Source organism: Pristiophorus japonicus, chromosome 23, assembly GCF_044704955.1.
Source record: "Pristiophorus japonicus isolate sPriJap1 chromosome 23, sPriJap1.hap1, whole genome shotgun sequence".
NCBI classification, from domain to species: domain Eukaryota; kingdom Metazoa; phylum Chordata; class Chondrichthyes; family Pristiophoridae; genus Pristiophorus; species Pristiophorus japonicus.
This window is the reverse complement of record NC_091999.1, coordinates 26,654,021-26,670,390: the sequence shown is the minus strand read 5'-3', so window position 1 is coordinate 26,670,390 and position 16,370 is coordinate 26,654,021. Positions and strand designations below refer to the sequence as shown.

General features: G+C 42.7%; 1 pseudogene; it reads left to right on the top strand.

Moving 5' to 3' along the window:
* The first annotated feature begins 7,170 nt into the window (after window positions 1-7,170).
* The window catches only part of LOC139235451 (Ig heavy chain C region, secreted form-like), a 54,963-nt pseudogene continuing 45,763 nt past the window's right edge, over window positions 7,171-16,370 (top strand).

Sequence of the window (16,370 nt, the reverse complement as noted above, 5' to 3'; positions counted from 1 at the left end):
GTTTCATCTATCTTCCCTCCACTTGGGGTCTTCACTGTTCTGCCGAATTTCTGCCCCGCCTGGAGTACCCTCTATGTTGTCGAATGGTGTCCAATTCAGTCGAGTTTGTTTCTCTTTCAATTCGAGTATTGGTTTTCCTTGTGGCCCGCTGGTCTTCGCAAAACCTCCTCAGGCAATGTCCATCATTGTCCCATCGATCATTCCTCCTTTAGCTCAGGGGTTATAATAAACCCATTTATATCTGTCTCATCAAGTGGAGTAAAGCAGAAGTCAATATCCATAATGGTGCATGAGGTGTTCCTTTCTTCATTTCAGTTGCCGTGGTGGTCACACATCAATCTCCATATCCTCGTGAAACAGCGATAATTTTGTAGTCCTGTGTTAGTGGGGGTGATGCTCAAGGTGCACCCGTCCAATTGGTTATATCCACAGTCATCTTTGATCATTCGTAGTGGATCTCGACATAAAGCAACTTGGTTATTTTTATAACAATCTACATATGCTGAGACTCTTAGGACTGTTGTTCTCCTCAGTTACATTTCTGGTTTGTCATCATAACACACGCGAGTTTGATTCCTTATTTCTCCTACATTGTTTGGTATGAAGGATCTCCTGTTGTCACATAATACTGTGGTAGAGATAATAAAAAATCTATTTAAATGTCCGGTAACACAGCTGGCCTTTGAAACCCAAGCATGACTGTTTCTCTGCACCTCGCAGGCATGAGTCATGTTTTTGTCTAAGGTCCAGTTTGTAAATATATCGAGTGTTATCCAATCCGACACCTTTCTCTTCTGAAGCTACTCTCTGTTATGTTGTATTCCAGTGAGCAACCATGCTCCATATCCTGCACGTACTTGTTCTGTCTGTATGGTTTTACTTAAGTTGCGTTATGCTTTATTCATTTAGAGTTCTGGTGTGGTCTCGCAATGTGTGGGCCACTGTAATAATTCGCTTTATGCGCCATTACCCAGCTGTGCCTGTATCTTTTCATTATCCTTATCGCTTTCCAGCAATCCCAGTCAGGTTCATGCGAAGGCGTTAACTCAATCATCTATCGTGTGTAGGTCTATAGTTTCGCAACTCCCGCCACATACACGTATTCCGCCGTGTATTCTGCAGTGTATCCTGCCACGTATCCTGCCGTGTATCCTGCCTCGTACCATTTCGAGTATCCCTCTTTTTCCCCTGTCCCGTTTTTTTTTACCTGACTCTCTTTCCACATTAAACTTCATGGTTTTGGATTCAGCGCCTTTAAGTGCTCGAAGGATCATGTTTCTATACAGGCTTATACTGTTTAACCCGCAGATGTTGGGGTAGTTTTATTGTTTAAATTTAGGAATACAGTAATTATTCGCTGACGTACCCTGAAGTGTATCTTACCCTTGGTCTGCCTTATCAATTTCTCTTTTGCCCCAGTGTTCACAGTTGGACAGGTTTGTGGCGCTGGGGGTGTGATGGTCGAGGCCCTGGTAGTGCTCACTGTTGCTAAACTAGTGGATGGGGCCGTGTTGGTGGGTCTATCTCTGGAGATATCACTCCACCACCATTCATAGATGTTGAGTGAAATCTGCACCCCCTTCCCCTGGTGCAGTATGTTTGTCTTTCCTGATTAAAAACACACCGCGGTCTTATTCCCATTAATTATGGTTCTATATTATTGGCTCATCCCCAATGTTGTTTCGTTTCCTTGTAACGTTGTTTTATGCCCGTTATTTAACTCTACTGTTGCTCCGTCCGACACCATCAGTGTTTTTGATGTTTTATTAAACTAATGTCGCCCAAGTCCCTGTAATACAGGCCTTGCCATCCCTCAGTCTGTTGTCACTGATATGAGGCTGCATTACTCCACGTTATTTCCACGAGCTCTCGAGTCCTGCAAAAAGCAATATTTTCCGGTCGTCACTGGTTAGTTAGTGACCATGCTTTTTTAACTGGGTCCAGTGTTTCCACTTGCCGATACTCCTTATAAGTACCATAACTTACCATGATTACCTGATAGAGACCGATCTATTTGGATGCGATCCCGAACCTCTCTGTGGTCATCTCTTGACTGCCTATTTGGGGTGTTTGGAACTTCTGCTTCTTAGTGTCGTTCTCTAAATCCTTGATTTGCTGATCTCTAATCTTTGCCTCTATATCATGTAACTGCTTACAGAGTTCCATTACAGATTTCCATATTATTTTAGTTAAAAGGGTATCATTCCTATCGTTCGACTAGGGGTTGCCTTGAGCTTTATTTATACTCGGTGTATCCTGTCAACCCATCCCTTTCCAGTCTCGTTGATGTGGGATAGTTTTTGCCTAATCCCTAAGCGCACGCCTGTTTCATGATCTTCCCTGTGAAGTCTGAACTTTGATCTGAGTTCAGCTGCAGTGCCGTTATTTTGTTTGCTAGGATCCTGGCCATGGTTTCTACTGAACAATTCCTAGTGGCGACAGCTTCTACCCACTTCATAAACGTGTCTATTATATCTAAGCAGTATGTTTTCCCCTTGTTGCTGGATAAAGGTCCAGTAAAATCTACCTGCAAATTTTCCCAGAGTCCCTTCGGTGGGGGCTGATGTCCCATTTTGACCTTTACTTTCCCCCCTGGGTTGTATTTTGCGTATATCACTCACCTTCTGCAGAGGTCCTCTATATCTCTAGATATTCCCTTCCACCACCAGCATCTGGACATCAAGTTTATCATGTTTGTTCTACCTGTATGGACATACCCGTGGTATAAATTTAATAGGCTCCCCTGGATGCATTCCGGGGCCACCACATTCCCATCTTTTCTCCATATCCCGTCGGTCCCTTGTTTGGCCTTCTCTGCTTCCACCCCTCCTGTTCCTGCGGAGTGGCCTCTCCCTGTACCTCAAGCATAGAAATATAGAAACATAGAAACATAGAAAATAGGTGCAGGAGTAGGCCATTCGGCCCTTCTAGCCTGCACCGCCATTCAATGAGTTCATGGCTGAACATTAAACTTTAGTACCCCATTCCTGCTTTCTCGCCATACCCCTTCATCCCCCTAGTAGTAAGGACCTCATCTAACTCCTTTTTGAATATATTTAGTGAATTGGCCTCAACAACTTTCTGTGGTAGAGAATTCCACAGGTTCACCACTCTCTGGGTAAAGAAGTTCCTCCGCATCTCGGTCCTCAATGGCTTACCCCTTATCTTTAGACTGTGACCTCTGGTTCTGGAATTCCCCAACATTGGGAACATTCTTCCTGCAGCTAACCTGTCTAACCCCGTCAGAATTTTAAATGTTTCTATGAGGTCCCCTCTCATTCTTCTGAACTCCAGTGAAGACAAGCCCAGTTGATCCAGTCTTTCTTGATAGGTCAGTCCCGCCATCCCGGGAATCAGTCTGGTGAAACTTCGCTGCACTCCCTCAATAGCAAGAATGTCCTTCCTCAGGTTAGGAGACCAAAACTGTACACAATATTTACTTCCTCAGGCCCAATTGTACATGCTCTGCCTTGGGCTTCCCCGGCCAGTGTACCTGCCACTCGCTTTGCTGCTTCATCTGTCCATGCATTCCCCTGTTCATACTGATCATTATTTTTTACGTGTGCTTTGATCTTTATTATCGCACACTCCTGGGGTAGGAAGGAGGCTTCCACTAGATGTTTCCCAATCTCCTCATGTTTAATCGGTCCTCCTCCTGAGGTCGTGTATCACCGTCTGCTCCAGGCTATCATATAATCAAGCTCTACTCCGAAAGCATATCGACTGTCTGTATAGATATTTACTCATTTTCCCCTCGCAAGCCTCAGAACCTCAGTGAGAACCACAAATTCAACCACTTGAGCTGATAGATTCTCTTCTAACCGTCCTTCCCCTTTGACCTGACAGCTGCTATCTACCACGACCCATCCTGTCTGTGGTGTCCCATTGATATAGCGCCGAAACTCATCTACATATAGATCCATGTCTGCCTCCTCAAGCAGGGTTTCACTAGCCTGACTACTTCCCTCATCTTCTGTTGTGCTATAATGATGCTCCTCTCCCTTTGTAATGATCCACCCTGCAGGCGTCTTTTATTATTGTTACCATACCGTTGAGTGGTGTGGGGGGCGGGGTGGGGGGTGGCGGGAGAGGAGGGGGAGAGCATTATTTACCACCTCGCCATTTGTGCATCGAATACATTTTTAGCCTTCCAGTGTTAAGTAATTCTACTAAGGTACGCTGGGTTTGTAGAATAATGCACCCTGACATTATTATTGTTTCGTTAACTCTGATGGCCCAAGCCGCACAGTCGAGGGCAGCAACGCTCCTGGACCGTCCTGCAGCTACAGGTTGCGGTTTGTCTGAGTAATATGCCACGGTCTATGCCTGTCGCCATGTAATTGAATCACTACCGCGTTATTATGATGGTTAATGTGGTAGGTATAGACGTAAAAGGGCCTATTCTGGTCTGGTAGTCCCAGGGTTGGAGCACTTGTGAGAGTTTGTTTTAACCGCACACATGCAGTTTCTTGATCTAGGCCCCAGTTTACTGGCTCTTAGGAGGGTTCCCACCCTTTGACCTGTTTCTGAATAGGTTAGGCCACCTTGGCATATTCGGGAATAACATTTCTGCAGTAGTTTAATAGCCCGAGTACCTGCCTGACCCCTTTCACGGTTCCTGGTCTGGGGATTGATTGAATTGCTTCCTTACTGTCCTCGGGCATCTGTCTCTTCCCTTACGATATTATGTATCCCAGATTGGTTACTTCGCTCCTTCTTTCTCCTAAGTCTACTGGTTCCAAAATCCCTGACAATATTCGATGAAATATCCTGCAGCTGTTATTGAATCCCAGTGGTACCTTCGCCCATGTGTATTGTTATCCATTTACCTTGAAGACAAATTTTCCTTGAGACTCTTTGGCTAAGGGAATGGTCCAAGTTCCATTCACTATACCAGCATGGTGAATATCTTATGATCTGGATCCAGGCCATTAAATATTGTGGCTGGACTTACCACTATTGGGTGTTCTCCGGAAGTCACCTTATTCAGGGTGGTATAATCGATAGTCAATCGGTAAGACCTGTCGGGTTTCTTCATCAGCCACACAGGTGAATTAATGGAGGCTATTACATGTTTCAATATACTTTGCTCCTCTAATTCATGCACTATCTGACAGACCGCTACCTCAGCTTCGGGTGTTAATTGGAACTGTCGGTGAGCTTTGTGTTCGGGTCCAGGAATTTTGATGGGTAATATCTCTGCTAATCCATAATCTTGTTTGCATTGTGCCCACAGAGTCGGGTATAATTGGCACACGCTACCCCATACACCCTTTGTTTCCCACTCGGGTTGGATTATGGTTGTTCCTACCACGCGTTGCTGCTGGTGTCCCGGGTTTTCGAACTTAATTCGGTTTCTTGCTTATCTCCCAAAATTATCCGATTACGCTGAAGAGCTATCAATACCCCTATCTCCCTTAATGTATCGCTGCCTTCTGTATGCCTTCTTTATGTTGCCTTCTCTATTCTGACGGCACCAAAACTGAGCAGGTTGCATAACCCCTGTACTTCGACAACACCATCTCACTTCGGGTTGCTTTCTGATATCCCCCACTCTCTCCTTGTATGTTGATGGTCCTATGGGTCAGAGGCAAATCTAAGTTGGTTATTGGGTGTTCTCTGGTTGGGGCGGTGGTGGCAGTGGTACCAGTGGTGCTGGTATCTGTCTGAGCATGTCCATCAGATCTTCCCTGGTTAATGGTATTTCCATCTTTGCCTGTTTGTGATCTCGCCATCCAGCGCCTTCCTCATAACTCCAGCAATCTTTGGCCAAATGTCCAAGTTTACCACAATTTTGACATGTCCCTTTAGAATTGCTGTAACGTCTGCTTTTCTGCAGGCAATCCCTACTGAAGTTGCAAGCCTCTGGTGGTCTCCACTAAACCACCAGGACAGCGTGGTACCGGCCCTGCAGCCCGGCACCCAAAAGAGATTAACGGGCTCCACGATTGTGGCTCGGACCATAAGAACATAAGACCATAAAAAATAGGAACAGAAGTAGGTTATACGGCCCCTCGAGCTTGCTTTGTCATTCAATAAGTTCATGGCTGATCTGATCATGGACTCAACTCCACATCCCCGCCCGCTCCACACAACCCCTTATCCCGTTATCGTTTAAGAAACTGTCTATTTCTGACTTAAAATTATTCAGCATCCCAACTTCCACAGCTCTCTGAGTCAGCGAAGTCCATAGATTTACAATCCTCTGAGAGAATAAATTCCTCCTCATCTTTGTTTTAAATGGGCGGCCCCTTATTCTAAGATCATACCCCCTAGTTCGAGTCTCCCCCATCAGTGGAAACAGTCTCTCTCCATGCATTTTGTCAAACACGCTCATAATCTTATACGTTTCGATAAGATCACCTCTCCTTCTTTTGAACTCCATAGAATATAGGGCCAACCTTCTCAGCCTTTCCTCATAAATCAACTCCAGAATTATCGGAATCGACCTAGTGAACCTTCTCTGAACTGCCTGCAAAGCAATGATACCCTTGCGTATATATGGAAACCAAATCTGCACACAGTATTCCAGGAGAGGCCTCACCAAAACTTTTTATAGCTGTAGCAAGCCTTCACTGTTTTTATACTCCATCCCCTTTGCAATAAAGGCCAAGATACCATTGGCCTTACTGATCACTTGCTGTACCTGCGTACTATCCTTTTGTATTTCATGTTCAATTATGCCCAGGTCCCGCTGTACTGCGGCACTTTGCAATCTTTTGCCATTCAAATAATGACTTGCTCTTTGATTTTTTTCTGCCAAACTGTCTCACACTTTCGAACATTTAACTCCATCTGCCAAATTTTTTGCCCACTCACTTAGCCTTTCAATGTTCTTTTGCAGATTTTTTGTGTCCCACTCACACATTTGTTTTCCTCCCATCTTTTTATCGTCAGCAAACGTGGCTAGGTTACACTCAGTCCTTTCTTTCAAGTCATTAATATAGATTGTAAATAGTTGTGGTCCCAGCCTGATCCCTGCGGCACACCACTAGTTACTGGTTGCCAACCAGAGAATGAACCATTCATCCCGGCACTCTGTTCTCTGCTGGTTAGCCAATCCTCTTTACATGTCACAACCAAGTGAACTTTATCTTGTGCAGTACCCTTTGACCATGCCAGAGGGGGACATGAAGAGCTAACCCGAGAGTCGGCAAAACGAGGAAGATGATGTCGCCGGGCTCTGGCGACATTACCTTTAACTTCTGGCTGCAGCGGATGTCAGAAGCTGGTGTTGGCACCCACCCGCGCCAGCCTTGCGGGAAGCGTTCTCCAAATTCCCGTGCAATTTACCAGGAGCCAGGAGAGCCCCACACCCCTTGCTAAAATTGTCTTTTGCCCCGTTGGCAGCCCTGGAGGCACTAACGGGCCTCTAAAAATGGGCAATTTGGTCCCATCAGTTATGCTTTGGCACTCCGTGCTGAAAATTATCCTGGGTTGATCCATAGTTCTTATAAACCGGTGGGTATCCTACTAGTAAGTGTAGAAGTATGACATACTTGTACGTTCTGTCAATATTAATAAAGTAAACAAGTTCGAGAATACATGTGGTTATAGATTTTCGATATATATATATGTAGATAGAGAAATGGGATGGGAATGTGTGCGCGAATGCTCTGTTGAAGAGATGATGGATCCTTATACTTTATTAAGCGTGTAGCATCGGCTGCGTTTCATTTCGATTTACTTCAATGTTTAACACAAACAGCGATCTTTATAATGGGCAAAGTCGATGAAAATAGATTGGTGTGCAAAAGGGACTGGGATTGCCTGCGACACATTTTTTGCCTGGCAGCAAAAGTAGGAATTTACCCCAGTCCTACAATACTGATTCAGTATTATTATTCCTAGTTAAATAGAAACCGTTACTGAATTTGAGGAAAATAGATGGTTGAAGATTTGGCGATTTTTTATAGTGTAAAGTGAGCAGCTGTGTCACATCAAACTAAAGCGCTATAACGCCCTTTATGCCGGAATTGTGTAAGTAAATAGCAATGATTACAGTTAGCAGTTTCTATTAATGTAATGAAATAAATTCGCACAAACATTTGCCAAAACGTAAAAATGGAAAGTCACTTTCCTTTAGTCACCAAGAGCAAGCATAAATATGTTTAGCATATTATTATTCAATATTGCAATCGATAGATTTTTCATATTGGAGGTATCAAGGGATATGGTGATAGTACGGGAAGGTCGAGTTGAAGTCGAAGATCAGTGCTGTCCCTGTGATTTTGAAGCAACGGCCTCATTTACGCCAGGCCGGCAATTCGGGTCACCAAACGGGTGTCCCGATGCTGCTCCTGGATTGAGATCTCCCAATATCCGGACCCTACATTCCACGTGAATTTCCTGTTCATCACTCTTTCTATCTCAATGTTTTCTCAGAGTTTTTTATCACACTCAATTAGATGCGAGCATATTTTAGATGGAAATTTCATGCAGCTTATTGTTTTATATCAAACGTTCATCTATCACTAAAATATTATAGCTTCTCTTTGCAACTAAATATAAAATTTACAAGAAAAAACATCAAACTTATTCACAGTTTATTTAATTACGTGTGGCTACTAATGTACACTTTTTAAATAAATCTTAGCCAAAACTTGTTTTGTTCTACTGGCCTTTGACTAGGCCCTGTGCCCAACTCTCAACCTAACGACCGTTTCAAGACCTGTTCCAGCTTCCCCGATGAATGCCGACCCCACCGACTCCCTCCACGTTCATTATGTCTTAAACACTGGTCCTATGATACATGTTAAATTCTAATTCTGTCTACTCAGCCTCAACGATTTTCCTGTCAAACACATCACTCCTCGGTCTACTAGCCCGGTTTTATGCTGAACGTGCAAGCAGCATGTCTTCCCTGCCACCTTCCTTGCTCATCAACTTCTGGCCATCAGGTGTGTCTCAGAATCGAGCATCGCGAAATTACCCATTAACACTAAGCAGCCATACCTGAACAACGTTCTATCGAGTCAATAAACTATTCACCTTATTTGACAGTGATACTGACTCTCTCAATTAATAATTATTGTATAAATTAAACATAATCACTTAAGTTAACTTACTCGATAAATGTAATCATTGATTGAATAATTGATTTAACAACCTCACTTTTTAAAAATTCTATCCGATGCATGTGATCGTTCTCGTCTGATATCTTCATTGGTTTACAAAATGTTGTCTGTATTCAGTTTATATTCAGTCTTTCATTATCAGCAACGCAATCATTTCTGCTAGGAAACCCACTAGAAGCCGACGAAAGATCCAATTAAAAGGCCAAAATTAGCGCATTATGAGAAATAACAATAAAAAGTGGGTAACAAAAATGAACCAAAACCCTCTGAAATGAAACTGCAAATATTGCAGCTCTGAAAATAAACCATTGAGATGGAAATGCACAACAACTCAATCAGCATCTGTAAAGAACACAGAAGGAATCTGGCTTCGGTTGCAGGCCCTTCACCAGAAATGATAAATTCCTCACCAATGACCTACACATCAACCCTTACATGTCGAATGCTCCTTACAAACGGGGACCCACCTGTTATTCATGTGCAACTTTTCCATGTTGTCTTTTCATGCACACTGTACGACAACGAAAATATTGGAGATTGCAATCCCCAATAATTGTAGCAACTAATTAAATGGGGATAAATCCCGAGATTTTATCTCTAGTGGAATAGAAAATAAAAGCCAAGAGATAATAATGAAACTATATAATACAAGAAATTGCATTTATATTGCGCATTCAATGTAGTAAAGCGTCCCAAGACGCTTCACAGGAGCATCATACTGAGCCAAATATTCGGAACGATAACCAAATGCTGGATCAGAGGTAGATAGGTTTAAGGAGCGTCTTTCATGACGAGAGAGAGATAGCACGGTTCGAGAGAGAATTCCAGAGCTTAACGACTAGGGAGCTGAAGGCATGGCCACCAATGGTGGAATGAAGAACATTGGGGATGGGGGATAGGCCATAATTGAAGGAATGCATTCATGATCCAAGATGGTAGGGCTGAAGGAGGTTATAAAGGTCTGGAGGTGTGGTGCAATGGAAGGATTTGACCAACGGTGAGAACGTTCAAATCAAAGCGTTGTTCGACCAGGAACTCGTGTAGGTCAGCAAGCACAGGGCATGATGGATGAAACGGATGGTGGGAGTTAGCATACGGAAAGCATGGTTAACGAGATTTAGTTAAGAATACGGTATAAAGTATTGCAGTATAGGAAGGATAGTGAGGGAATAGAGAGAGAAAATCACGCGATGCTGATTGGCATGATGAGATACAAATATCAATAAATCTTCCAAAAATGTTTTTTAATTGATTAGAACCCTAATTATGGGACGATGTGATAGAAATGTTTCAAATTATGAAAAGATAGGACAAGGGAGCGAGAAACAGACTGCTTGCATTGATTGAGATATGTAGAACATGGAACACAAAAGGTCGATCCCAACTGAGCAGCTTGGTGTTGGAGCTGGAAATGAAAATCGACCAGCTTCCATAAGGACAAGTGATCAGCGATGCCAGTTTTAGGTAATAGCTGCAAATTGCAATCCTACCTCAATATTGAAAGTCAGGGCCGAAGAATTAATCTCAGGTGTTAGACACTGAATGTCAGGCACTGCGTATACCGGGCGATATATACACCTGGATGTTGTAAATTGCCTCCGTCCTTAGCAACACGGGAATATAAAAATCCGAAGGAACACACGGGTGCAATTAATGACGGGCTGTAGCGAATAGGCCACCTGTTATATGCTCAGTCGTAATTTCTTCTCCTTCGATGTCAATGGGCAGATAACCGGGAGAATTGTAAAACTGTTTACTGATTCCCTCTACCATGCAAGACGAATTTCACCCATAATCATTTCAAGCAGGCACATCTTCACTTCAAGAGGTAGTGTAAAGCGGCTGATAATGAACCTGCAGCTCGTTTTATGGCCGCATTTTCGCCTACCTCAGTGGCTCCGTGCAGGTTCCGATCTCGCTGCTGGCTCCAGCCAGTTATGTAGATAAGATTATCCATTGATTAAGCTTGTTAAGCCCGCCCAGAGCATTGCTCGGGCGGTTTGAAGGAAGGGGGCCTGATGACGTCATTTGGAGACGCTTCATCAGACGGTTTCCTGAAAGGGACCTTTTCGAAATTGAATTTAATAGTTGTGCTCTGAGAGTTCCACAGCATTGAATTGCTACAAACAGTGACACGCACTGCAGAAAGGTGCACGGCTTCACCCAGGCTCTCCTATGCAGCACAGAGAGACGTTTTCGTTACTTACTATGGGCAGGGGCGACCTCCCCAGGAAACCAAATCAATACGGTTGCACATTGCAGTGGAATCAAAGGCAGTGATATCGTCAGCAGGACCAGACTGCAGTGGTGAAAATCTTTCCATGATCTAAGTGGATCACACACTTTATTGCAAAGCCATTCTCAACCTTATCATGTTGTGCCACTCACCACAGCCCCATCACTTCCTGCACATTCTTACGCACATCAACTTTCCTTGCACATCCACCTATCCCTCTCTATCTACATTATAACTTCTCCATCTCGCTAGCCACGCCCCATACTCACCCTCATCCTGTTGCAATTATACCAACTAACAACACACAAGGATAGGCATGTGTGGTTTAGCCAATGATCATACAAGATTTCTTTTAATGTGCTGTCAAATATTGACACCTGTAATTTCATCACTTTGTGTTCTTGGACAGATTTATGCGCATCTTCAGATGTGATGCTCTGAGCTGTGTGAATGTTGAAACATAACGGTACCCCCCCGCAATGGCAACGATTGTGAAAGCTGTGGCTTGGGCACTGTAACGACGCTGTATGATGTTCTTTTGGAGTGGTGTCAAAATAGCGCATTATGTGACAGGCAGGATGTACAGCGTCTGCTGAAGTAAATCATGGTCAGGCCATCCCTCCCGTCCTGGTCAGCAATGTGGCCGAGTTCTGATGCCCTCTCTCCTGTGCAGCATCAGTTGATTGCGGAGAAGGATGTTGTTGTTGGTGCTGCTAGTGTTAATTGTGATTATGGTGCTGGCGCTAATCGTGATGTGATTCAGAGGAGCAAAGTGAGAAAGCTTAAATTTCCAAAGGCTAATGTAATAGATGGCAAATGACCTTGAGAGGACAGAAGTGATCTATCAATGGTGAGAGATTGTTCCAATGAGGTGAAACTTCCAATGAGAGATTGTTCCAAGGACGTGCAACGTCCACAAAGTTCAATGTGCCTCCCAAACCCAGTAAGCATGACGTTTTAATCTTGAAATGCAAACAGCTGTGAGATGGGAGTATTTATAACATATTTGTAGCTAGCAGGTAAAGAAATGAATTCATGGTAACAGATGGCCCGATGTCCTGCTTCCCGAGCCGTGTGAATCTCATTGAAAACCTGGCAAAATGGGAAGTTCAGCTCAACATTATTTTTAATAAACTCTTAACAAGGTCACAATGACCTAAATTGCCTCGCCTGCTGCAGCGTGGCGGGTCTGTTGAGAGTTTACAGACACGACATCTGGGAAAGTAGCATGGCGCTCGGTCCCAACCCACTGTCAATGTTTTTATTTTGATAGCTGACTCTCCACCGATCCCGTCCTCTGAGCGCTGGCAAAACTCCAGCATCCCAATTAGTATTTCTATTGAAGTCAATGAAATAAAATTCGGGAGAGATGTAACACGGACTGCCAACTCACTTTCACCTTTTTCACAATGACACATATTAAAATTCTATCTAAGGTGATCTTGCTGAAAATTTGTCCTCAGATGTTCACATGTAGAATTATCCACACACAATCATAGGTGTTAAAAAAGTGAACAAAACATTATTTAAAAAATATAATTCAGTACAATGAACAAGCCGAACATAATGCTTGCTATTTGCAATAATCGCAGAGTACTGTGTGTATTTGAGACTCAACCACTGCAGCTTGTGTAAAACAATACATATAAATTAAAGAATGATGGAAAACTAGGATACCACTCACGAAGTGACTTTCTAACAAACAACTGGAGATGAATATGTCACATTTTAAATTGTCAGTAACAGCTGTAAGTTCATTCAACAATCATTTACAATTTAATGATTTAGTGCAATGACTCACCCGGAACTCCAATAGCTGCGAGAATAGGATAGTAAATGGCATAAACTAGACCAGTTATCCGACCGTGCATATTCTATGAGAAGCGATGGTCTCTGCTTGTGAGAGTCAATCAAACAGATTCTCCATGACAGGCTCAAAGGGTCCTCATTTATATGTGTTGGAAATCCACAGGTAGACAATTAGTTTTCACAATTATTTACAGTTATTTGAACAAACAAATTCAGCACTTACTTTCCATTTTCATTGTGGGAGGAGGAACAATTTTGTTCGGACTCTTGGGATATGACTCCCAAGGCTCGAGATATCATGTGGCCCAGCTTAGCATCTAAAGTAATATCCCAGCAGTTTTTGCAAAACTAAGTACGGCTGACTCATATGGAATGTTCAATTCTGTGAAGCAGCAAAGGAACAACACTTCTAATGAGGCGGAACCAATCACAGCTCAAGGACATCTAGAACAGGCACGAATCAGAGCAACAGTGACAGTCACATGCTGCCGTATGTAGTTATGTAATGGAAGTTATACCCACACAATGCAAGTTACACCCCAGAATATGAGACGTACCCACACAATAAAAGGTGTACTCGCACAATACTAGGTGTACTCACAGAATACAAGATGCACAAATAAACAAAACATGTACTCACATAATAGAAAGCGTACTTTCAATATACAATTTGCAATAAAATAGTCCAAGTTGCACACACACAGTACAACGTGTACTTAGAAAATAGAAGTTGTACTTACCCATTACAAGGATCGCTCACACAATACAAGTTGTACTAATACAAAATAATGTGTCGGTAGACAATACAAGGTGTACTCACACAATATCAGCACTACTCATACAATACAAGGTGAAATCACACAATACAATGTATCCTCACAAAATACATGGTGTACTCACACAACACAAGATGCACAAACTGACAATGCAAGTTGCAGTCACACATTACAATGGATTCTCACACAATACATGATGTACGCACACAATAGAAGCTGTACTCACACAATAGATAATATATTCACACAATACAAGATGTACTCGCACAATAGAAGATGTGCGAACACAATACAATGTGTACTTATACAATGTGTACTCACATGCTTTAAAGTGTACTGCCACAATACAATATATATTCACACAATACAAGATGTACTCACACAATACAAGGTGTACTCACACAATACAAGATGTACTCGCACAATACAAGATGTACTCGTTCTATAAAATGTGTACTCACACAATACAATGTGTACTCAAATATTCCAAGTTATTCTCACACAATAAAACGTGAACTGGCAGATTACGGGGTGTACCCACACAATACAGGCGTATTCACATAATGCAAAGTGTCATCACGCAATACAAGGTGTACACTAACAATACAAGGTGTATTCACACAATACAAGGGGTAATCACCATACAAGGTGTAATCACACAATACAAGGTGTATTCACATAATGCAAAGTGTAATCACACAATACAAGCTGTACACTCACAATACAAGGGTAATCAAAATACAAGTTGTAATCACACAATACAAGGTGTAATCACACAATACAAGGTCTATTCACAATACAAGATGTAATCACACAATTCAAGGTGTATTCACAATACAAGGTGTAATCACACAATACAAGCTGTAATCACACAATACAAGATGTATTCACACGATACAATGTTTACTCACATGATACAAGGCATACGCACAAAATGCGAGGTGTACTCACAAAGTGCAAAGTGCTCACAAAATACAAAATGTACTCACGAAATACAAGGATTACTCACACAGTACAACGTGTACGTACACAATACAAGATGTACTCATGCAACTCTGATTGTCCTCGCAAAATACAAGGTGTGCACACACAATACAATGTGTAGAAACATAGAAACCATAGAAAATAGGTGCAGGAGCAGCCCATTCGGACCTTCGAGACTGCACCACCATTCAATATGATCAGGGCTGATAATGCAATTTCAGTACCCCATTACTGCCCTCTCTCCATACCCCCTGATCCCTTTAGCCGTAATGGTCAAATCTAACTCCCTTTTGAATATATCCAACGAACTGGACTCAAAAGCTTTCTGTGGTAGAGAATTCCATAGGTTCACGATATTCTGGGTGAAAAAGCTTCTCCTCATCACGGTCCTATTTGGCTTACCCCTTATCATTAGCATGTGACACCTGGTTCTGGACTTCCCCAATATCGGGAACAATGTTCCTGCATCCGACCTGACCAATCTCGTCATAATTTTATATACTTCGATGAGATCCCCTCTCATTCTCCTAAATTCCAGGGAATATAAGCCAATTGAATCAACCTTTCTTCATATGTCAGTCCTGCCATCCCGGGAATCAGTCCGGTTAACCTTCGCTTCACTCCCTCAAAAGCAAGAAGGTCCTTTCTCAGATTAGGAGACAAAACTGCACACAATACTCAGGGTGTGGTCTCACCAAGGCCCTGTACAACTGCAGCAAGACCGTCCTGCTCCCATACTCAAATCCTCATGCTATGAAGGCCAACATGCCATTTGTTTTCTTTACTGTCTGCTGTACATGCCTGCCTATTTTAATGACTGATGTACCATGATGCCCAGGTTTCGTTGCACCTCCCATTTTACTAATATTTCACCATTCAGATAATAATTTGCCTTCCTATGTTTGCCACCAAAGTGGATAAGCTCACACTTCTCCATATTTTACTCAATCTGCCATGCATTTTTCCACTCACTTATCCGGCAATTCAACCTGCAGCCTCTTAGTATCCTCCTCACAGCTCACACTGCCACCCAGCTTAGTGTTATCTGCAAAGTTGGAGATATTACATTCAATTCCTTCGTCTAAATCATTAATATATATTGTAAATAGTTGGGGTCCCAGCACTGAAACTTGCGGTATCCCACTACCCTTCATAATTAAACCCTTTGTCTTTCTCTACTGAATTCTAAATTTCTTCCAGTCCTCATGTTTGCTACTTTTTCTGGCCAATTTATATGCCTCTTCCTTGGATTTAATAATATCCACAAGTCCCCTTGTTAACCACGGCTGAGCCTCCATCCCCGTTTTATTTTAATGCCAGACAGGGATGTACAATTGTTGTAGTTCATCACTGTGATCTTTAAATGTCTGCCATTGCCTATCTACCAGCAACCCTTTAAGTATAATCCGCCACTCTATCCTAGCCAATTCATGTCTCATACCATCGAAGTTACCTTTCTTTAAGTTCAGGACACTAGACTCTGGATTA